The 25,383-nt window shown below is 40.3% G+C and overlaps 1 long non-coding RNA gene across 2 annotated transcripts in view; it reads left to right on the forward strand.

Annotated features, from left to right (window-relative positions):
• Positions 1 to 6,190: 6,190 nt before the first annotated feature.
• Positions 6,191 to 25,383, forward strand: part of LOC144581101 (uncharacterized) — a 100,763-nt gene continuing 81,570 nt past the window's right edge. For both annotated transcript variants that reach the window (XR_013531647.1, XR_013531646.1), the window contains exons 1-2: positions 6,191 to 6,534; positions 6,649 to 6,704. This is a non-coding gene — a long non-coding RNA (uncharacterized LOC144581101). The remainder of the gene's footprint in view (positions 6,535 to 6,648; positions 6,705 to 25,383) is intronic.

Consider the following 25,383-nt stretch of genomic DNA (forward strand, 5'->3'; position numbering starts at 1 on the left):
GGATATTGGCCTGAAGTTTTCTTTTGTTGTTGGGTCTCTGCCGGGTTTTGGTATCAGGATGATATTGGTCTCATAAAATGATTTGGGAAGGATTCCCTCTTTTTGGATTATTTGGAATAGTTTCAGATGAAATGGTACCAGCTCCTCTTTGTGTGTCTGATAGAATTCGGCTGTGAACCCATCTGGACCTGTGCTTTTTTTGTGTTGTAGGCTCTTAATTGCTGCCTCAACTTCTGACCTTGTTATTGGTTTGTTCATAGGTTTAGCTTCCTCCTGGTTTAGGCTTGCGAGGACACAGGAATCTAGGATTTTATCCATTTCTTCCAGGTTTACTAGTTTATGTGCATAGAGTTGTTTGTAATATTTTCTGATGATGGTTTGAATTTCTGTGAAATCTGTGGTGATTTCCCATTTATCATTTTTTATTGTATCTATTTGGTATTTCTCTCTTGTCTTTTTTTATCAGTCTGGCTAGTGGTTTGTCTATTGTGTTGATCTTTTCAAAAAACCAGCTCTTGGATTTATTGATTTTTTGAAGAGTTTTTCGTGTCTTTATCTCCTTCAGTTCTGCTTTGATCTTAGTTATTTCTTGTCTTCCGCTGGGTTTTGCGTTTTTTTGATCTTGCTCCTCTAGCTCTTTCAATTTTGACGATAGGGTGTCAATTTTGGATCTCTCCATTCTCCTCATATGGGCACTTATTGCTATATATATTCCTTTAGAGACTGCTTTAAATGTGTCCCAGAGATTCTGGCATGTTGTGTCTTCGTTCTCATTGGTTTCAAATAACTTCTTTATTTCTGCCTTCATTCCATTGTTTATTCAGTCAACATTCAAAAGCCAGTTGTTCAGATTTTGTGACGCTATGCGGTTCTGGGTTGGTTTCTGAATTCTAAGTTCTACCTTGATTGCACTATGGTCTGAGAGGCTGTTTGTTATGATTTCAGTTGTTTTGCATTTGTTGAGCAGTGCTTTACTTCCAATTATGTGGTCAATTTTAGAGTAGGTGTGATTTGGTGCTGAGAAGAATGTATATTCTGTGGATTTGGAGTGGAGAGTTCTGTAAATGTCTATCACGTTTGCTTGCTCCAGGTCTGAGTTCAAGCCCTGGATATTTTTGTTGATATTCTGTCTGGTTGATCTGTCTAATATTGACAGTGGAGTGTTAAAGTCTCCCACTATTATTTTGTGGGAGTCTAAGTGTCTTTGTAAGTCATGAAGAACTTGCATTATGTATCTGGGTACTCCTGTATTGGGTCCATATATGTTTAGGATTGTTAGTTCTTCTTGTTGTATCGATCCTTTTACCATTATGTAATGGCCTTCTTTGTCTCTTTTGATCTTTGTTGCTTTAAAGTCTATTTTATCAGAGATGAGAATTGCAACTCCTGCTTTCTTTTGCTCTTCATTTGCTTGGTAAATCTTCCTCCATCTCTTTGTTTTGAGCCTTTGTGTATCCTTGCATGTGAGATGGGTTTCCTGGATACAGCACACTGATGGGTTTTGGCTTTTTATCCAATTTGCCAGTCTGTGTCTTTTGATTGGTGCATTTAGTGCATTTACATTTAGGGTTCATATTGTTATGTGTGAATTTGATTCTGCCATTTTGATGCTAGCTGGCTGTTTTGCCCATTAGTTGATGTAGATTCTTCATTATGTTGATGCTCTTTAGCATTTAGTGTGATTTCAGAATGGCTGGTACTGGTTGTTCCTTTCTATGTGTAGTGCCTCTTTCAGGAGCTCTTGTAAAGCAGGCCTGGTGTTGACAAAATCTCTGAGTACTTGCTTGCTTGCAAAGGATTTTATTTTTCCTTCACTTATGAAGCTCAGTTTGGCTGGATATGAAATTTGGGGTTGAAAATTCTTTTCTTTAAGGATGTTGAATATTGGCCCCCACTCTTTTCCGGCTTGTAGTGTTTCTGCCGATAGATGTACTGTGAGTCCGATGGGCTTCCCTTTGTGGGTGACCTGACCTTTCTCTCTGGCTGCCCCTAGTATTTTCTCCTTTATTTCAACCCTGTTGAACCTGACGATTATGTGCCTTGGGGTTGCTCTTCTCGTGGAATATTTTTGTGGTGTTCTCTGTATTTCCTGCATTTGAGTGTTGGCCTGTCTTTCTAGGTGGGGGAAATTTTCCGGGATAATGTCCTGAAGAGTATTTTCCAGCTTGGATTCATTCTCTTTGTCACATTCTGATACACCTATCAAACGCGGGTTAGGTCTCTTCACATAGCCCCTACATTTCTTGGAGACTTTGTTCATTCCTTTTTGTGCTTTCTTCTCTGATCTTGGTTCCTCGTTTTATTTCATTGAGTTGATTTTCGACTTCTGATATTCTTTCTTCTGCTTGGTCAATTCGGCTGTTGAAACTTGTGCATGCTTTGCGAATTTCTCGTATTGTGTTTTTCACCTCCTTTAATTCATTCATATCCCTCTCTAAGTTATCCATTGTTGTTATCATTTCCTCGAATCTTTTTTCAAATCTTTTTTCAAGGTGATTAGTTTCTTTGCATTGATTTAAAACATGTTCTCTTAGCTCACAAAAGTTTCTCATTATCCACCTTCTGAAGTCTAATTCCATCATTTCGTCACAGTCATTCTTTGTCCAGCTTTGTTCTTTTGCTGGTGAGGAGTTTTGGTCCTTTCTAGGAGGCGAGGTGTTCTGGTTTCGGGTGTTTTTCTCCTTTTTTCGCTGGTTTCTTTTCTTCTTTGTGGATTTATTCACCTGTGTTCTGTGTAGTTGCTAACTTTTCGATTGGGTCTCTGAGTGGACACCCAGATTTTTAATGATGAAGTATTTCTGTTACTTGGTTTTCCTTCTACCAGTCTAGCTTCTCCACTGTACGACTGCTGAGGTCCACTCCAGGCCCTGCTTGTCTGGGGTGCACCTATAGCAGCTGCGGAACAGTGAGGGATGCTACCAGTTTCTTTTTCTGCTATCTTTGTCCCTGAATGATGCCTGCCAAATGTCAGTCTTCTGAATTTAGAGGGGTCAGGGAGCTGCTTGAGGAGACAGTCTGTACTTTATAGGAGCTCACGTGCTGAGCTGTGAGCTCTTTTGTTCATTCAGGGCTGGTAGGCTGCTATGTTGTATTCTGCTTCAGAAGAACTTATAAAGAAACCCTTTCTTTCTCAGATGCTCTGTCTCGGGGAGTTGGGGCTTTTTTTTTTGAGTGTCCATTGTGCTTTCCTGCCCAGCTAGGAGGCAGTCTAGTCACTATTTGCCTGCCGAGGCTTCGCCCTGCTGGTGTAAGTTTCGCCCTGTTGCTGCAGACTCTGCCCTGCTGCTGCAGTTTCCGCCCTGCTGCCACAGGCTATGGCCTGCGGTGGAGTCTCTGTGTTGTAGCGGGTTGCCTCGACAATGGCAGGCTGCATCAGAAATGGGCGTGCACCTCAGTAGGGGTGCATTGCCTCGGTAATGGCGGACGCCCCTCCCCCACGGAGCTGCACTGTCCTGGGTTCAGCTGTGCCAACAGGTAACCTCTCCACCCGGAGCGTTTGGAATTGCCTTTTTGTTTGTCCCACTGCGCTACCCCAAACGCTGTTTTCCTGGAATCTCCTGGCCTGAATCACTGTCCAAGTCCCATTCAGTCTCAAGTTTAGCCCTCTCAAGTCTCAGATTGCTGGTTCAACAGGGCACCCGGACCAGTGCGCTTTATGTGGAGCACTGTGTAATGCCACTGTGCTACAGCACCGGCCGCCGGCTTTACTGGCTGCCGGCTGCACCAGCCAAAACCTCTGCCTGGCCTCCCAAGTCTCTTTTATACCTGGGAATTTCCCCGTTCTGTGGGCAACAAAGATCCATCTGGAAATGCAGCCCTGACTCACCCTCTCTGCGCATTCACCAAGAGCTTCAATCCTGGGTTGTTCTCACCATGCCATCTTGAGTCCCCTCTCCACATATTTGTTTTATACCTAAAGGTGGCTCACATACTTATGTTTATGCTTAAAAAACTCTTCTTTCATAGAATTTTTTACAATTTTTTGAGTAATTAAATAATTGTTCTCAGTTTCTGTTTTTGTGTTAGCAGTTAAGTCCCTTTTCTAGAGCAGCTTTTGTTGCAGATCATGAGATAAAACCACTTTTTCTTTCTTCTTTTCAGCTTCCTTAGATAATACAATTGAAAAGCCAGTGGATCCCACTGGATGAATCATTTGTGAAGTCAACTAAAATGTTAAATTGGATCTTCAGTGTTATTCATCCATAAAGAGGACACATTGCAAATATTGTTGACAAGTCCAAACCAGTACCTTTCCCCTCTAAAATTGATTCTCTTGATTTATAAATACTGTGACTTATTTTTCAGGATGATTCACTATTTTCCCACTTTATTTCATAAAATAATGAAATTCTTATGTCCTTCTTGGAACAGAGTCACAATCAAATGCACATCATTTCACACACACACACTTTCACACACTCAACAATATGGCTGTTCTTCTGACACTTTCTGAGGGCCAAAGCTAAGCATAAATTAGGTGATATCAGCTTGCCAGCAGCAGCAGCTACTACAAATGTGCTGATTCCCTCACTTATTAAATTATATTATGGTATGATAGGAAACATCATGAGTGCTAGTTAACTCGATATTAATTTAGTATCTTATATTTGACACTGCTTGTCACTGAGTTAAATCTAAATTTCTTAGCCCATTAAACACTCATAATGGGATTCACTTCTATTATTTTGCTGCTGCCTACTACTATTTCTACTACCTCCAGCACTGCCACCACTGTAAAGACTACTGCTACTTCTACAACACTAGGATAATATATGGCACTCAGTATGCAACAGCTTTCTGATTATTTTCATTTAATACTCAAAACATCTCTTGTGATATAGAATCTATCAATATGTCTGTTTTATAAATGTACAAATGAAAGCACAAAGCAGCTAAGTAGTTGCCCAAAGTCACATAGCTAGTAAGTGGCAGAATAAGGATACAAATTCTGGCTTTCTAGCTCCAGAACTCTGCACTACCCTGTATAACCACACTTAATTAACAACACCAGATATGGGATTGATGTATAAAGAAACATTTAGTTTGTATATTTTACTGTGTTAATGTGAGAAATATAAATTTCTTTGCCAGCATAGCTGCAAATATGATGATATCTTTTTATTTGTTTAATTAGTTTGAAGAGGTCCACCTATTTTATTAGCAGTGCTATCTTCTTCTTGAAGTCTTCACTCCCAACTCTTGCTAATTGTTAAATACCCTAAGGGGTCTTTTCAGTCTTCCAAACACCAGATGGACAGCTGGGTTATTGGCTTAGTGCCCTCCTGCTTGCCCTTCATTCTCAGTGTTACAGTTTCTCCATGATGACCAATTCCCTATTGCTCCACAGTGCTCATCTACTGTGGTAACTATGTCTTGCTAGTTCATTCATTCAGCAAATGTTTTTAGTGGCCACATAATATAGGCAGACGCTGTGCTTCATTACTAGCTGGACTGCAAAGAAGTTCAAGAGAGACATAAACAGCTTCTCTTTAAGAAGTTTATATTCTGGTGGGAGAGATAGACAACAAAGAAGGAGGCCAATAACTAAGGAAAATAACTACAAATAGTTATGACAGTCCAAAGGATGAAAGTATAAAATAAATAGTGTAGTTCATTTAAGGATACATAGGCAAAACATCTGTGAGGAGGTATCATTCAAGACCGACAATTATGAAATTGTCCTAAAATTAGATTATGTTGATGGTGCACAACTCTTAATATACTGAAAGTGTCTTTGAATTGCTAATTTTAATCAAGTGAATGTTATGATGTATAAATTATGTATCAATAAAGCTGTAGAAAAAACGATAACCAGGTACTGATATCCAGCAGAGGTATGACCAGAAGTAGACTGCTTTGTATTTCTGCTTTTGTGTCTATTGAAAATTCTGTTACATAATTTGAGTAAATTCTCTGTTTTGATCTGAGATTTGGCTTTTTTGGGTGGATTATTACTTGTTCATCTGTATTACAGTTTTTACACTTACAGTAGTCTGTGTGTTTAAACCTTAAAAATATTCCCCGTGCTAAATATTGGTAGAGTTTACAAGGGAGGAACCTGAGATCTCATTACTCAAGGAATAGATACTAATTTCATCAACTCATTGTAATTCCAGTTGCCATATGTTTTCAATAATCTAAGCTTAAGCTAATCAGTGCATATCTCTAGGTGACCTACATTCGCATAAGCGTTTCCACATGGCCTCACAACCCAATCATACTTAACTGAGTTTCTTTTATTTTAAAATTGATAATAAGGTTTGTCCGTGCTCTTACCCAAACTCTAATCTTGAATTGTATGCTCCATAATCTTCACCTGTGAAGGGAGAGACCAGGTGGAGGTAATAATTTAATCATTGGGGCAGGTTTCCTATGTGAGGGAGTTCTCGTGAGATCTTATGGCTATATAAGTGTTTGGTAGTTCCTCCTGCGTTCATTCTTCCTCCTACCTCCTTGGGACGAAGGTGTCTTGCTGTCCTGTTATCAGTTGCTGCGAATGTAAGCCTCCTGACGCTTCCCCAGTCATGCAGAACTGTAAGTAAATTAAACTTTTTTCCTTTATAAATTATGCAGTCTCAGGCAGTTCTATATTCCACTGTGAGAACAGACTAATACAATTGGTAAGATTTTCTCTCTCTCTCCTTTCAGATGTGACAAAGAAGATTGCCATCCCAGCTGCTTCTGAAAGCCTACCTGTAACTAAGGTAAGACAGACTTGGCATAAAATTCTGTATGTGGCATAAATGGGAGAGAGAATACACCAGGGTACACCAAATACTTCTGAAGTCTCCTTTATAGCTGTACTTATAAAATTGTGAGAAGATACATTTCCCAATTGCCTTAGACAATTTGAGAAAAAAAATTCTGTATATTCGTTTGGGTTTTTCCAGCCCGAATTCTTTATCCAGCATAAATGGGTTGGAGAGTTTAGTAATTATAACTGATATTGCTATCAGAAATACTGAAACAATAAATTAGAAAGCCAGGGGTATGGGAGGATTTCATGGAGAAGGGGGTAAATGGGAGGTGGGTGGAAAAGGCACCTTGCATGTCAAGAACTTTAGCAACAGTTGACTAGTACAGTTTCACAGTTGCAGTGGCTGGGGAAAAAGTAAGCATCTGTAGTGTTTGGGTTGGGGATAGAGATGACATGCAGATAACTTTTATTTAGAATTTAAGTTCTTGGCACTGTTTCCATTTCAGATATATTACTACATTTTTTGCCGGTCAATATCACTAATAAGTAGATATGAAAGTGAAGTATTGGATGTGAGATTGAAATCATCAACCAAGACAAAAGTATGCCAAATTGCAGGGTCTTTATTGCCAGCGACCACGGAGGACTCGCATCTCTCCAACCCAAGGCCCCGAGCTCAGGGGGATCAGGGTATTTAATCTGAAAAACCACATCCTGGATGCAGGGCAAGCAGCTCTACAGAAGCTTATCTTGGTAACTACTGATAAGCAAAGGCCAGACAGTTACTAATAAGAAAAAGACAAGCAGTTTTACATGGTGTGTGTTCTTTAGAGCAAGTTAGCAGTTTTGTTTACAGAAGCCAAGGTCAGCAGTTATTGCAAGGAGAATGGGACAGTACAACTTATTTTTGGAAAAAACAGCTTTGTCTTATAAAATGATGTTGCTCAGTCTTTAACTCTAGGCCCGGTATAGCACATTCCCCCATGTTCTTTTAACATGTATTAAATCTTTAATAGTTTTTCTCTTTTTGGATCCCTTTCCAATTAAGGAACTAACATACCTTCCCATGGATCCTTCAGAAAGGACCCACCAGTAATAGGTGGGTGTCAAGGGGGTTCCTCTCCGAGGGGCTACACTAGGAATCATGGGGACAAGGAAGGTTACTGCGAGGAGTGTGAAGGTTTCAGCTTTAGGTGGTCTGCTGAAGCTGAGGTCACTCTCCATTGTGTGTCTGGGGGGACAGTCTTGACATGTGAGTGGTGGATCCAGGCAGTCAGTCCATCCACCTTGATTACCATGGGGGTAATGAGGATTATGGTGTAGGGTTCTTTCCAGCGAGGAGTTAGGCCAGAGGTGGTGAATCTCTTTACCAGAACTTTGTCCCCGGGCTGGAAGGGGTGGAGCGGCTGGTCAGTGAGGTCCACTGGGGTAGGTTGGATTCCCCTGATGAGCGGGTGCACCTAAGACTGAACAGACTGGAGTGCCTGCAAGGACTTAAGGAGGGTATGATTATGGACTTCAGCACCTATGGTGTCCACAAGTTTGGGGAGTAAGGGAGGGGGCCTTCCAAACATAATTTCAAAAGGAGTGAAGCCTTTCTTATAGGGAGTATATCGGGTATGGAGGAGAACAAAAGGAAGCAGGTTGACCCAGTTTTCACTGGTCTCTAGAATAAAATTTGTTAAAGTCTCCTTTATGGTTGGGTTCATTCTTTCAACCTGCCCTTAACTCTGGGGCGATAGGCACAGTGTAATTTCCAGGATATGCCCAGGGCCTTGGCCAGGCCCTGAGAAACCTCTGCTGTGAATGCAGGGCCATTATCTGATCCCAGTGTCAGGGGCAAGCTGAACCGAGGAACCAGGTCCTGTAACAGTCTTCTTTTTGTTACTACCAGGGCAGTTTCTGACCTAATAGAAAAAGCCTCGACCCATCCAGAGAAAGTGTCTACAAAAACAAGGAGGTATTTATAGCCGCATGATGGGGCTTTATTTCAGTAAAATCTACCTCCCAGTGTTCCCCTGGGATAGTACCCCTAAGTCTTACCCCTGCCTGACTAGACCTACTGCCTCCTGGATTTACCCTGGCACACACATCACATCGAGTAGTAGTTGCCCTAACAATTTTATGTAAATGTGGAATGTAGTATCTGGCCCTCAGTAGCTCAGTGAGTTTTGTTTGTCCTAAGTGTGTGGCCTGGTGTGTGTCCTTAACTAGAGTCTGCCCTAGAGCCTCGGGGAGCACAAAATCATCGTGTCTGGTAGAGTCCACCATCCTGTGGAATCTTGTCATTTCCCCCTGTCCTTTAGCAAATTGTTTTCATCAGGTGAGTACATAGGGGTAGGAGGCAGGGTTGGGACCGGCAGAGTCACAAGAAGAGTCAGAGGTTTTACTGGCCCCAAGGTTGCCTGTCTGGCTTGCAGGTCAGCTGCCCTATGTCCCCTTGCCTCTGGTGTATCTCCCTTTTGGTGTCCTATGCAGTATATTAATGCCACTGCCTTGGGCTTCCATATAGCCTCTGGTAGGGCTAGGATTTCATCTTTGTTTTTGATAACTTTTCCCTCTGAGATAAGAAGTTCTCTTTCTTTATAAATGGCTCCATGTACATGAGCCATGGCAAAGGCATATTGGCTGTCAGTGTAGATTTTGACAGTTTTTCCCTCTGCCCAGTCCAAGGCCTTTATCAGAGCTATAAGTTCTGCCTTTTGGGCTGAGGTTCCGTGTGGAAGAGCCTGGGCCCAGATAACCCACTCTAGGGTGACCACAGCTGCCCCAGCATACCTAATTCCATCACCATGAAACTGCTGCCATCTGTATACAGTACCTCTTCTGGGTTCTGTAGGGGGACGTTGGTGAGATCCAGTCACGCAGCGTGGAGGACATCTATTGTCTGTTGGCAGTCATGTATGGGCTCCTCTAGCTCGCTGTCAGGTAGCAATGTGGCAGGGTTTAAAACTGTGGTTTTTGAAAACTTTTTGTGGGGCTGGTCCAAAAGTAAGGCCTGGTATTGGACTATGCAGGCATTAGACATCCATTTTTCCGGAGCTTTACAGAGTAGTGACTCCACCACGTGGGGTACCACTAAGTTTAACTCCTGCCCCAAAGTCAGCTTGTCTGCCTCTTTGACTAATAGGGTTGTGGCTGCCACTGCTCTTAGGCAAGCCAGCCATCCGAAGGCTACAGAATCAAGTCTTTTATAGAGATAGGTGACTGACCAAGACCAGGGTCCCAGAGTCTGGGTGAGTACCCCCTTAGTAACCTCTGTTTTTCATGTATGAATAGCTGGAAGGGCTTAGAGATGTCGGGCAAGGCCGAGACCAGGACTGTGGTCAAGTCTTCTTTTATCCTGTCAAAAGCCTGCTGTTCCATTACCATCCAAGTCAATGGCTGGTCCCCTCCAGTACAAGCTTACAAGGGTTTCACTATTTCAGCAAATTCCAAAATCCATAGCCTACAGTACCCTACTACTCCGAGGAATTCCCGAACTTGGCATTTGGTGGTTGGGGTGGGTATCTGCAATGCAGCTTGGACTTGGCTGTGTGCCAGTGCTCAGTTTCCCTTTTCTATGATATAGCCCAGATAAGTGACTCTTGACTGGCATATTTGGGCCTTCTTGGCTGAGACTCGGTAGCCCAAAGTCTTAGGGTCCTTAGTAGGGAAAAGGTTTTCTCCTTACAGTCCTCCTGGGTTTCTGTGGCCAAGAGTAAGTCATTCACATATTGGAGGAGGGTACACCTTTCTTGGCTCAGGGCCTTATCAAACAGAGTGGGGGAATTTTTGAAACCCTGTGGCAATCTTGTCTAAGTGAGTTGCCCAGAGACTTCTGTATCAGGGTCAATCCATTCAAAAGCAAATATGGGCTGGCTGACTGGAGCTAGTGGCATATAGAAGAATACATCTTTCAGGTCCAAGACAGTATAGTGGAGGTGGTCCGGGGACAATAGACTCAGGAGGGTGTACAGGTTTGGGACTGTGGGATGAACAGTTTCTACCAATTTGTTTACCTCCCTTAAGTCCAATACAGATCGATAGTCTTTTGTGCCTTGTTTTAAGACAAGGAGTAAGGGAGTAATCCAGGAGGACTTACAGGTAGTAAGTATTCCTCCTTTTAGGAGTCTGGTTATATGTGGAGCAATTCCCCGTCTGGCTTCCTGGCTCATGGGATATTGTCTCACCTGGACTGGAGTTGCCGTTGCCAAGAGTTGGACCATGACTGGGGTGCAGTGACTTACTAAACCTGGGGGACTTGTCTCAGCCCATACTCCCAGTACATTCTCTTGGAACTGGTGGAGGAGGTCTGGCATTGGTGGTTGGTCTGTCTGTGTGGATAGGGCTTCCTGCAAGAGATACTCCTCTGACAGAGCACAGGAAATGAGGATCTGCTGAGGTGGTCCCATGGCTAGGGGAGGAGGAATTGAGAGGCAAGCCTGACCTTCGCTGAAAGAAATATTTGCTTGTAGTTTGTGAAGTAAGTCCTGTCCTAGGAGTGGGTATGGACAATCAGGAATGACTAAGAATGAGTGGGTGACAATGCTGTTCCCCAGATTAACGAATTGACTGGTGGTCCAGGGGCTAGTTGTGGTTCTTCCTGTGGTCCCCTGAATAATTGTTTTTCTGCAGGATAGTGGTCCCAGAGGCTGTGTAAGGACTGAGTGGGCCTATCCTGTGTCAACCAGAAAACTGACAGGGGTGCCCCCAACTTTTAAGGTGACCCTGGGCTCCTGGGGGCTTAGTTGATAAGAGCTCGGGCTCTGTCAGTCCTGGGTTTCTAAGCTCAGAATGGCCCTTGGCTGTTTCTCCTGTGTTATCCCTTGCCTCCTTCTCTCTTGACATTCGTTTTTCCAATGTCTCTTTTGTCAGCAGAATGCACATTGGTTGTGCCCTAACTTGGGCCTCTGTCCTCCTGGGCCTCTCTGCTGGGTTTCTGGTCCTTGGGAGAAAGCTTGGGTTTCCTGGAATGCTGCTATCACTGTCTCAGCAATTCTCTTATCTTTCTTGGCCTCTAGGGTGTCTCTATTGTTAAAGACTTTTTGGGAAATCTCCAACAACTGAGTTAGATTCATTCCCTGGAATCCCTCTAATGTTTGCAATTTTCTTTTGATGTCTGGGGCAGACTGGGAAACAAAAGCCAGATTGATGGCCTGCTGATTCTCTGGGGCCTCAGGGTCAATAGGGGTGTAGGTGTGGTAGGCATCCTGTAGGCGCTCAAGGAAAGTGGCTGGGGGCTCCTGTGGACCCTGGGTCACAGTTCCTACCTTGGAGAGGTTGGTGGGTTTTCGGGCTGCCCCCCTAACCACCTGTAACAAGTACAAGTGAAAATTGTTCAAAGCCTGCATGCCCGCTGGGGTGTTTGGGTCCCATTGGGGCCTGGTGGAAGGGAAAATTGCATTAATTTGTTCCTGGCGATCTTCTCCTGATCCTCCCCCCATCCCAAGTATTGCTTTATGGGATTCTTGTCTAATTTTACTTCTCTCCTCTGTGCTAAACAACACCAGGAGTAGCTGCTGAAAATCATCCAAGGTAGGATGATGGGTTTGTAAAACCGACTCCAGAAGCCCTGTGAGTGCCTGGGGCTTTTCAGAAAATGAAAGAGGTTGAGCCTTCCAGTTATACAAATCACTAGAGGAAAAAGGGACATGAACAAAAGAAGGGCAGCCCTGGCTGCCGTCATCAGTGGGAGGTGCCTCCCAGAGGGGCAGTAGCTTTGGCGGGTGTGGGGCCCCTCTTCGAGTGTGGAGGGGGAACAAGGGCTGATTATTAAGTACAGTCTGAAGAGGGGTGTTGGGACCCCATTTCCAAGGGCTGAGAATATGGTGGGGGCCACTCTTGGTCCTCGGCAGGGGCTGGAAGAACAGCCAGTACTGAGTGGCTTTTTTTTGGGCCTGCCAGCATAACCTGAAGTCCAGCCTGCTTTATGCATTTCTCCAGCCAAGGAGGAGGGTGCTGGATCAATTTCAGCTATTGATCAATGTATGGAAATTGATCAGCATGGCCTGGGGACCCTGTCACCTTGTTCCAGACAGCCTGAGTGATCTTGGGGTCATATGTCCTCATTTCTGGCCAGCCTACCCCAAAGGCCAGCCACTCTAACTCACAGAGGGTCTGAAGCCTCTGTGGGGTTTAACACCATACTGGCCAGAGAACGTTGTTTTAAAATTTGTCATCATGCATCCGAGGGGGGTGCATGGTCAGGACTGTGATGAGCCCATTTGGTTTTTCCTTCAGTTTTTGAATTTTTCCAAAAGATTTCATTAATTTAAGACTGGCTCCACTGAGGATTTGAACCAACAATCTTGCAGTTGTGGGCCCCACCCTTTAACTACTGTTCTAACAAGTAACTTGCACTACAAAGAGTTAGAAAGCTGTTCTCAAAGCCAGATTTTAGATGCAAATACTGCACCCTGAGGCAGTGTGGCCTGCCTAAAAGCCAGGTGGGGCTGTTGGCCGGCAGAAACAGAAAAAAAACAACTTTCTTTGTGTCAGTTTAAAAATTGAGCTCTAAGCCACTGGGCCGGCTGCCAGTTCCCTGCCTCTGCAGCTTTTGGTCACCTTGACACAGGGGCCCTGGAAAGCATTAAATTCCTGTCTCTCTCTCTCCTTGTTTCTCTTTTCTGTCTCCTCTCTTCTTCCCCTCTTTTCTCTTTCCTTCCCTGTTTACTTTCTCTTTCTTCTTTCCCTACATTCTCTTTCCCTCTTCTACTTTCTTGTCCTCTCTCCTCTTTCCTTTTGTCTATTTTCTGATCTTCTCTTCTCTTTCCTTCTTCTACTTCAAGGGAGGATGGCCTGAGCCAGTGTATGTCTGCTAGCAGAAGTCTAATAAAACTGACAAATTTACAGATGAGACAGAACCACATACAAGAGTGACAAACAAAGGGTGGGAGTTCCCCAGAAGGGGGGCCAATCAGTTGCCTGCCCAGCCACATTCCCAGAGGAATGTTTCAGGGGCATCTTGGCTAAGGTGTACCCGTATAATCCCCAGACCTGGCCACCTCAGGATGGAAGTCTGAGTAGGACAGCTCTGAGGTGAATCACTGTTATGCCTTATGACACTCCCATGAAAATGCAGGTGAAGGCCCACTCAAGCCCCGTAGCTCTTCAGCTGTGGGACTACATATATACACACTCACTCTCTCACTCACACAGAGGTTATGGAAAACAATCAAATGCTAACACCACTATGCCAGCTACCTGATGCTGATACCCACTATACCAGCCACCAGAAGCCTCAAGCGACATCTTGGTGAGGCTTGCCAGGTCAGAGTTGCAATGACTGTGTCCAGTCCCCTGACACAGGACCCTTGAACTAGTTCCCAGATTCCAGACTAAACTTACCTCCAGATGTTGTTTTAGAACGCTGAAGAATTTTGGGTGAACGTCGGCCAGGCAGTCACTTATCCTTTATGGTGACACACTAGGGCCCTGGGGAAACTCAGGGGGCACCTCCCCTAAAGGTCCCCAAAGATGGCTTTTGTCTAGGTGATGGAGAAATATAAATAATATCTCGCTGGGGCCTCCAAATGAAGTATCAAATGCAAGATTGAAATAATCAACCAAGGCAAAAGCATGCCAAATTGCAGGGTCTTTATTGCCAGCAACCATGGAAAACTCACGTCTCTCCAACCTGTGGCCCCAAACTCAGGGTGATCAGGGTATTTAAGCTGAAAAACCACATCCTGGATGCAGGGCAAGCAACTCTACAGAAGCTTATCTTGGTAACTACTGATAAGCAAAGGCCAGACAGTTACTAATAAGAAAAAGACAAGCAGCTTTACATGGTGTGTGTTCTTTAGAGCAAGCTAGCAGTTTTGTTTACAGAAGCCAAGGTCAGCAGTTATTGCAAGGAGAATGGGACAATACAACTTATTTTTGGAAAAAACAGCTTTGTCTTATAAAATGACATTGCTCAGGCTCTAACTCTAGGCCCACAATAGCACAAAAGAAGTAGAAACCCAAAACTCTAAGTTATTAAGTAATATTCCCACAATCACTCAGCTAGTATAAAACTTCTCTGCCATCCACAGTGCCTCTATGTCCCTCACCATGTATAGCATAGTTTAATAATTTAGAAAGTAAAAAAGTACAGAATACATTTTTCAAAGTGGTCCATCAAAGATGCTAACGTGAAGATGATGTATTGTAATCTCCCAACTCTAAGGAATATTTGCTAATTTAGAATAGATTCAGAAAAAATCATTTCTGAAGGTTTTAGGGTATTCATGAAAATTGTTTGAGTGTACTCATAGTAGAACACCCCAGAGATTATAAATACTTAGCTCAGGACTGAGGAACGACTCCATTATCTAAAACATCTCGTGACAAAGACCTGTACATGCTAATGCTTGGTAATTCTGGGAAGTCTTCTTACATGACCAATAACACAAAGCCAGGTGGAAAAAATCCCATAGGGCTCTGGTTCTTGGTGTGTTTCTTTAAGTTTTGCTGAAATAATTGAAAATATAGATGAAGTGAGAGAAATCACAGATTATTATTTATGTAATACTATAATTTCTCCTTTTTGCCACTATCCTTCTCTTTTTCAAAGCAAAGCTTTTTAAATAAAGATGAGTAAATAAAGATTTATTATATAAGGTTGTGGGAAAAGAAGGCCAAGATGGTATGATTTGCATTTTGTATCACTTCCCCGCCCCCAGAATAATTTTCTTTTAGGAATCTGGGAGTGTGTTTCTAGAATAACACATATTTGAACTGTGTGAGCTCACTTAGATGCAGATTTTTAAAATTAAATTATACCCTGTGTGCCTGCCTCCCCAGCCTTTATTTCCACCACCTTCATATCTTCTGCCTTTACAATCTGAGGCAGTGAGACCAATGCTTCCCCTTTCTTCTCCTTCTCAGCCCATTCAGTGGAAAGATGAGAATAGAGAACTTTCTGATGACCCACTTCCACTTAATAAATAGTAAATATATGTTCTCTTTCTTATGATTTTTAAATACTGTTTTTCTTTCTCTAGCTTACTTTATTGTGTGAACACAGCATATCATACATAAAGCATAAAAAAGGTGTGTTAATTGACTGTTTATGTTGACTGTTAGTAGTTAAGATTTTGGGGAGTCAGAAATTCTATGCAGGTTTTCACTGTGCAGGGGGAGAGTGACCCCAACCCTTGAGTTGTTTATGGGGTCAACTATACTTTTTTCTTCTTTCTTCCATAAAATGTCTGACTAAAGAAAAATCTAAAAATATCTATTTTAAGTTTTTGGGTACTTAACCATTGACATTGTAGGGGAGAAAATTTTCTTCCAAAGGTTTGATGGTTAAGTTTCTGAAATAAACTGATGATAGATAGACTAACAGAAGACAAGGCATACAAATGTATGTGCCTCAGGGCATCAAAGGAAAGAGAAGTGAATACCCCATAACCTAATAAAATTAAAAACTTATATGTCTTCCTTATAGGGAAGAGGGGAGGGGGTTTGTATGCCATAGAGAGAAAATTGATTTCTTGGGAAAATAAATAGGTAATAATTTTTGACCAAGATTGTGTTGTAATGCTGACCTCCAAACTCTACAATTAATCTTCTCAGTTTTAGATTTCTGGGGGTAGGAGGACACTCATAACAGCGGAGGTTTTTGGAGGATCTTTCTTTAGGTAGCTAAAGAAATTTCAGAGAAAATACCTTCCTGTACTTTGGAGGGAAAAAAAGAGGTAAGAGACCTTCATTCTCCTTTAGTTTCAAGCACTTAGTATGTCAGAGCACCATAATTAGAGGTATTGTTTTCTGAGTCCCAAGGACATTGAACATTTCTTTGCAAATGAATTATGGAATATTTTTCTATTCTGGTATTCTATTTTTAAGCACATATTTTTAATATGTTATTTGATTTCAGAAACTTTATGGTGTAATTGCATGATTAATTAAGATAATAATAAAATATTTCTCCTGGATATATATATTTGTGTTGTTGTTGAAATGGGGTCTCACTCTGTTGCCCAGGCTGGTTTTGAACTCCTTGCCTCAAGTGATCCTCCAGCCTTGACCTTCCAAAGTGTTGGGATTATGGGCAGGGGTCACTGTGCCCAGCCTCCTTGATGTTTTTTGTAAGGAGCATTAGTAGAGTTAAATTTTGAATGCACTGAAAATTTGTCCCAATAAATATGGACTAAATGTTGTCATACCGTATATAAATAACCTCTTTGTTTGAATTATGTTAAAAACTTACTAAAAGTAAATCATGATTTATTACATAAAATAGTATGATGTCAAAGTAAAAACAACATAAAACAACTACAAACAGATTTAATTCTGATTTAAATGTGCTTTTTAAATATACCTGGAGTCGATACTTAGCAATTTTCAGCCTTCTGGAATAAAATGTAATTTATTTAATCACGTATTAGTTTTATTCGGGTCCAGAAAATGTAAAATACTTGATGAATTGATTTTACTTTTAAGATTGGTTCTTTTTAAGCACTTATGGTTTAAAACATTATCTACAATTATAAAATCAGGTCTTGCTATCATCTTGATATTGACTGTTTCAGTGGAAGTGGGTAGAGTGTCCTGTAGGTTACTGAAAATGAGACAACAGCAAGGAACACCTGCCCCCAAAGGATACAGACAATTGGAAATCCTCCCAGGGTTACACTCAACATATTTATATCTTAAAAGTCTGCTTCCACCATGACCTCCCTAAGTGGGGGCCCAACATTTGTGATGCTTCTGTGTGCGAATTGTATTCTTTTTTCGTTTATGATGACTATTGCCCTTCCCTTGACCACTTCAGATAGAGGTGCAGGGCATTGCTAAAGTGAGCATGCTCAATGGTTGGTATAGCATAAGTTTCCAGGAACATAGAAAATTTAAACAAAATTTTAAGATTCATTGTTAGTACTACTGAAGTCACATTTAGATCACGAGGATCTTCTTTTTTTGTCTTTTCTCCCTTTTTTCTATTATCATCTCTTTTACTCCCCTCTACATCATTCTACCTTTCCTCTTTAATTTCTTTGAAATTATTTGGTAAGGCAGTTGGTACATGGAATATATATTTTACAATAAAATGATATTATAAATGGTGGTTAAATTCCATATAAGTTTATAAGCATGGGTTTTTTCCCAATATTTTTTGAAAATGATCCTTATTAAGTTAGACTTGAAAATTTATTATATGCAAATATGTATATCCCAGTTACTGGATGGCTGGAAAATCTTAGGTATATGGACATCCTAGAAAGTGCTGGTTTTATTGGGCAGTAAATATTTTCTGTCATATATGAGTAAACTGTCCTAAGCAAAGGAAAGAAAAAATTGAGGAAAATCCTGCAAATAGGAAAAGCTAAGACTTTTAGGATTAATGACACATTAGTACAAGGTGTTTGTTAAGGTCTTCAGAATTTATTGCCTATGTAACTATAATAACCTCCTTAGTAGTGCTGCTGAGATATTATATTATAAAACATTATAACACTAGTAATTAAACTAAACAGAAAACATTTAATTAAAAATAGAAAGTTTTCAAAAAAATTCAGTTTTGTCATATTTTATATATTTTTTACTTCGTTGGCTCTCATTTTAATTTGTTAAATTGTTTAATTCGCCTTTTCTTCATTTAACTTGATTTACAAAAAAAAATCCATGAGTGAAATTTTACCAATAGTCTTTCATCAAAGAAATAAAAAAATTAAGAATAATATTTTAAGTAGATTATTTCCATCATTGATTGAGAAATAATTTTAAAGAATTCTGCTAGGCTAGTAATTTTCTCCTTCTCCATTTGTGGTGACTATCATATTACTAGAATATTTTTATGTCTTCTGGGCTAGAGATTCAGCGGTATTATGTGGTGATCTGGTCATTAAATAATTTAAAAATTTTAGCATGTGAAGTTGAAGATTTTTAACTTTTTCTACAACCTAACTTCATTTTTATTCTGAGCAACTATTTCCCTGGAGTGTTAGAAAACTATTCTGTGAGTAGGGTGTCTCTTTTTTCTGCTGAATCTAAGTTCCTGAAGGCTTCTGCAAATGCCTAGTGCTAGTAGTGAAGTGGATTTATCTGACTCACTGTCCCATCTGGCAGAGTTACATCTGCAGTCAGACCCATCCTGTTGAGTAACTGGTCACTGGCACAAGCACGTTACCTTACAAAGTCCCAATCTTTTGTTTGGAAGGCCCTTGCCCATGCATCACTTCTCTCTGCTACTTTTCTGTACTTTGGGTACATGGGAATTACTCAGCTGCTTTTGCCCAGATTGAATAATGATGCACACTTACAGTGGATTAAGAGCTTGTTGATCCTGCAGGGCCATGCTTCTATTTCTGATCTGCAGATTATCTACATTCTTCTACAAAGAAAAAGGTCCACAGGTTCTTAGAAGTTCTTGGGAAAGCCACAGTGTAGACTCCATTTACAATGGACCAGTCTCTAGGTTCCAATGGATAATACTCTTTCTCTTCCTCCAGTCCAGGCGAATCTTGGGTGTGTTTGCATGATGTAGTATGAGACGGTTATAGTCTGAGTTTTTCATTTGCGATTTCTTCCAAATCTGTTTTTCTTTCCCAAGTTTTGAGTTTCTCATACCTCAGGTTTTTTAACTCCAGCAAAGAACAATCTAAGTGGCTGAATGACAGGAACAGGAATAAGAAAGGGCCAAAAGATGACAGAAAATATGAGTGGAGATCAATGTTAGTTACTTCAAAAGCTATTCTGCCATTTATCATCAATTCATTGCCCTTACTAACAATATCTATTCAGTCATATTCCTATGGATATAAACACTAGTACCTCTCTTGGATTCATTCTGTCCATTGCAAGGCAGATTTAGGGAAACACTCAGTGGTTTCATATTTTCTGCAGAATAAACTCTAACATTTTTCAGAGCAGCATTCAAATTTCTCCAAAACTAGATTTCAAATTAGAACCTTTGTTTCAGCTTTTCCTACATCCTACCCACCTAATACTTTATACTCTTATTTTGAAAAATTTTATTCATGTATTTGTATATTTGCTCATGTTAGTTCTCTACCTATAACTATTTGTTGTCTTTTAAAAGATCACTTAATATCTACCATGCAAGGCCTAAGCCAAATGCTGCCTCATTCAAAAAGTCTTCTTAGGTTTCTCAGGACAAAAACTGCCTTTTGTCTTCCTTCAATTTTCCCAGCTTTTTTGTGGATGGTTGGGATGGATTCAGCCTTGATTGAAATTACTTGTTTAAATGTTCAATATCCTACTAGATTTGAACACCTTGAAGGGAATAATTATGTATCATTCTAACATTTAACAAGATTCCTATTTTTCTATTACTTGTACATTGCTCTTTCAAATGCTCAAAAATGGCCAAAATACAGTGACTCCTATTTTGTAACTTGGCCTCTCAATACAGGTTCCAGCTGATGGTCTAAGTTTAGGGAACCACAAGTCCCTGGAACAATGGGAGCAAATGTGAGTGTCCTAGATATACCAGGCCATATAGTCACCCTATGTGAATTGGTTGTGTTTTTTAAAGGCATAAAAAGTAGGATGGAGGGAAGGGAAGAGGAAGGCATATTCCTTTATTACAAAGGCAACACCTTCAAGTTGTCCTCCTGACTTTCATTACATCCTACAAGAGAAAATTCAGTCACATGACCACATTTAACTGCCAAGGAAGCTGAAAACATATGGCTAGGTGCCATATTTCTAGTTAAACTCAGAGTTTGTTAGTAACGAGCTAGGAAGACTAGGTATGTTGTGCAGCCAGCAGTCTCTGTTAGACAGACTAAATTTGAGCATTTCCTTTATTCCTGTGATAGTATATCATTAAAATTTCTACAGACTCATAGAATAGAATGCTTTATTTTGGGATACCAGGAAAATGTAATTTTTCACAGTATTTAATAACAAGCAGATTATTTCCTTTTCAAAATAAGGTACATTATACAAATTTTGAAGGAAAATGTTTTTAGAAAGGAGCACAGAGAATGTAATATGGTTTGTCTTTTGAGTATAGTTTTGTTATGCAGTTAATTGAACAATGATATTCAACAGATAGTCTTAGTAAATATAGTTCATAAGAAATCGGTGAAAAAATTTACTGTTAGACTGAGGGTTCTACATCAAAAAATTACCAACTTTATCTTCTAGCTCTGCTCTGGTATATTTGATTTAAAAGAGTGAGATTTCCTGCCTTTTGTACTGATATTACATCAAGGAGGACTAAGTCTTACAGCTTCCTTCATTAATTAGCCATGCCATCAAGTGGGCAAACCCGGCTTAGAGAAAGTTAGCCATAAGCACCCATGGTGTGTGCACAGCAGGAAGGTGTAGGCCAGTGTGTTTCTAAGTGGTTTATCTGAAGATTCCACAGAACGTGAAAACCTCCCTTACAGATCTAGCTCTTTAATCAGTGGTAACCTCAATATGTCATCCCACATTTTTTGAAAAAAATCTGAAGTACAGAGCTATTTTTGAAATTTAAACGTATACTTATTCCTTTTGGTGAAACGTTCAATTTTGTTATCGGTCATGGTTGCCAATATTCCTGTTGTCTTCAGCAGAGCCGCCAACTCTGTCAGTTTCTGAAATATTGTTTATGTAGGAGCAATTTATTTTGTAGAAAGATGAAAAGATTGCAAAAGCAGACTATTGCCAACTTTTAGAACTTATGTGTTCTAGTTCAGAACACTTCTATATAACTACTGAATTATTATGCTTATTAGCAAAGTGCTTCTCAAATAATTGATTCATAAAACAGTCTATGCTTAAAATACTTAGCAATGTATCCTTATCTGCATTTATAAAGATTATGTTCTTCAAAATATTGGACATATGGAGGATGAATTGTGACAATGCCTCAGTGTGACTTTTTTTGTCAGGTAACATGTGCTTGGCAATTTTTGTAGAGAAGCATATGTTTAATCTATTTTCTTATTTAAAACTGTTTATAATTTGTTTCAAAACAACTTTTAACATTTGCCGCTTTTTAAAAAAGTACTTGTGGGAATGCAAGTAAGGCAAAATAGCACTTTTATTTAGTGCTTTCATTTCTAGAAAAGGCAAATAATTATAAAAATTTCTACTTAGACCATTTTGAATGTTGTAGGAAAGAAAATATACCTAAAGGTGGACTTTCTAAAAAATACTTTAACACTATTCATGCAGTTAGCCATTGTGGAAGACAGTGTAGCAGTTCCTCAAACACCTAAAGACAGAAATACCATTCAACCCAGCAATCTCATTACTGGGCACATACTCAAAGGAAGGGAGTGTAAATTAGTTCAACCATTGTGGAAGACAGTGTGGCAATTCCTCAAGGCCTTAGAAATAGAAATTCCATTTGACCCAGCAATCCCATTACTGGATATATATCCAAAAGACTATAAATCATTCTACTATAAGGACACATGTACACAAATGTTCATTGCAGCACTGTTTACAATAGCAAAGACCTGGAATCAACCCAAATGCCCATTGATGATAGACTGGATTGGAAAAATGTGGCACATATACACCATGGAATATTATGCAGCAATCAGAAATGATGAGTTCGTGTCATTTGTAGGGACATGGATGAATCTGGAGAACATCATCCTCAGCAAACTGACACAAGAACAGAAAATGAAACACCGCATATTCTCACTCATAGGTGGGTGATGAAAAATGAGAACACATGGACACAGAAAGGGGAGTACTAAACACTGGGGTCTATTGGGGGGAAAAGGGGAGGGCCAGTGGGAGGGGGAGGTGGGGAGGGATAGCCTGGGGAGAAATGCCAAATGTGGGTGAAGGGGAGAAGAAAAGCAAAGCACACTGCCATGTGTGTACCTACGCAACTGTCTTGCATGCTCTGCTCATGTACCCCAAAACCTATAATCCAATAAAAAATTTAAAAAAAAAATTCCATTACAGAGACACATACACAAACATTTTCATTGCAGCACTTCACAATAGCAAAGGCATGGAATCAACCTAAATGCCAATGCTGATGACTTATAGACTGGATAAAGAAAATATGGTACAGTTACTCCATGGAATACTATGCAGTCATAAAAAAGAATGAGATAATGTCTTTTGCAGGAACATGGATAGAGCTGGAGGCCATTATCCTTACCAACCTAACACAAAAACAGAAAATCCAATACCTCATGTGCTCACTTACAAGTTGGAGCTAAATAATGAGAACACATGGACACAGAGGAAACAACACACACTGTTACATTTTTAAAGTGTGGAGGGTAAGAGGATCAGAAAAATAGTAGGTACAAGGCTTAATATGTGGGTGATAAAACAATCGGTACAACAAACCCTCATGATAAAAGTTTACGAGTAACAAACCTGCACTCATACCTCTAAACTAAAACTATCCAGGACATAGGAGTAGGCAAGGACTTCATGAACAAAACACCAAGAGCATTGGCAACAAAAGCCAAAATAGACAAATGGGACCTAATGAAACTCCACAGCTTCTGCACGGCAAAAGAAACAGTCACTAGAGTGGATCGGCAACCAACAGAATGGGAAAAAATTTTCGCAGTCTACCCATCTGACAAAGGGCTGATATCCAGAATTTACAAACAACTCAAATAGATTTACAGGAAAAAAACAAACAAGCCCATTCAAAAGTGGGCAAAGGATATGAACAGATACTTTACGAAAGAAGACATATATGAGGCCAACAATCATATGAAAAAATGCTCATCGTCACTGGTCATCAGAGAGATGCAAATCAAAACCACATTGAGATACCATCTCACGCCAGTTAGAATGGCGATCATTAAAAAATCTGGAGACAACAGATGCTGGAGAGGATGTGGAGAAAAAGGAACACTTTTACACTGTTGGTGGGAGTGTAAATTAGTTCAACCATTGTGGAAGACAGTGTGGCGATTCCTCAAGGCCTTAGAAATAGAAATTCCATTTGACCCAGCAATCCCATTACTGGGTATATATCCAAAAGACTATAAATCGTTCTACTATAAGGACACATGTACACGAATGTACATTGCAGCACTGTTTACAATAGCAAAGACCTGGAATCAACCCAAATGCCCATTGATAATAGACTGGATTGGAAAAATGTGGCACATATACACCATGGAATATTATGCAGCAATCAGAAATGATGAGTTCGTGTCGTTTGTAGGGACATGGATGAATCTGGAAAACATCATCCTCAGCAAACTGACACAAGAACAGAAAATGAAACACCGCATATTCTCACTCATAGGTGGGTGATGAAAAATGAGAACACATGGACACAGAAAGGGGAGTACTAAACACTGGGGTCTATTGGGGGGAAAAGGGGAGGGCCAGTGGGAGGGGGAGGTGGGGAGGGATAGCCTGGGGAGAAATGCCAAATGTGGGTGAAGGGGAGAAGAAAAGCAAAGCACACTGCCATGTGTGTACCTACGCAACTGTCTTGCATGCTCTGCTCATGTACCCCAAAACCTATAATCCAATAAAAAATTAAAAAAAAAAAAAAAGTTTGAAACAGAACTTTCTGCCTTTCATTTTTCCTTTCTTAATCTCACACTGTGTTCTTTCTAACTTTCGATCACTCCTTTTATTCTCTCCCCTCCCTTACTGTTTTTAAAAAAAGGATGTCTAATTCTTTTTTATTTTTAAACATTTCTGTTTTTTTTCTCTCCCTCTCACAACTTTCTGTAGAACTTAGAGAGGTCTAAGTTATTTTTCTCTTTCAGCATTGATTATCCTGGGTAATGATTCCCTCACTCTGACTGCTATGCTATACATAGAAAATAGGAAATCCAAAATCTTAATGAGTTTTAAACTTGGTGGCATAACTGGAAAGTCGGGGAGTTTCTAGCTCTTTCTCATTCTCTGTTACTCTATTCTCTCTATTACACATTTATAAACAGATTAATAGCAAATGTCATTATAAATTTTCTTGGAATAAGATAAACAACAGCCAGGGCCTTGTATTTCATAACAGTAGTTATTTCTGCTTCTGGGCATAGTGAACATTGTTCAGTCTGACCTCTATTAACTTGTTGAATAATGCTATTGAGAAGTTATCATTTTTATTTCCTTTTTAAAAATGTTTTAAAATTTTTATTTTTTATTATTATACCTTGAGTCCTGGGGAACTTGTGCAAAATGTGCAGATTTGTTATATATGTATACATTTGCCATGGTGGTTTGCTGCATCCATCCCCACGTCATCTATGTTAGGTATTTCTCCTAACGTTAGCCCTCCTCAATCCCCACACCCCTTGCTATTCCTCTGCTAATACTCCCAGCCTCTGACAGGCCGTGGTGTGTGATGTTCCCTTCCATGTGTCCATGTAATCTCATTATTCAACATCGATTTATGAGTGAGAACATGAGGTGTTTGGTTTTCTGTTATTGTGTCAGTTTGCTGCAAATGATGGTTTCCAGCTTTATCCATGTCCCTGCAAACGACATGAACTCATCTTTTTGATGGCTGCATAGTATTTCATGGTATATAGGTGCAAAATTTTTTTATCCAGTCTATTACTGATAGGCATTTTGGTTGGTTCCAAGTCTTTGCTATTGTGAACAGTGCTGCAATACACATACGTGTGAATGTTACTTTATAATAGAATGTTTTATAATCCTTTGGATATATACCCAGTAGTGCAATTGCTGGGTCAAATGGTATTTCTAGTTCCAGATCCTTGAGGAATTGCCACACTGTCTTATGCAATAGCTGAAGTAATTTACACTTCCACCAAAGTGTTCCTATTTTCTCCACATCTGCTCCA

This window comes from Callithrix jacchus, chromosome X, assembly GCF_049354715.1.
Source record: "Callithrix jacchus isolate 240 chromosome X, calJac240_pri, whole genome shotgun sequence".
NCBI lineage: Eukaryota > Metazoa > Chordata > Mammalia > Primates > Cebidae > Callithrix > Callithrix jacchus.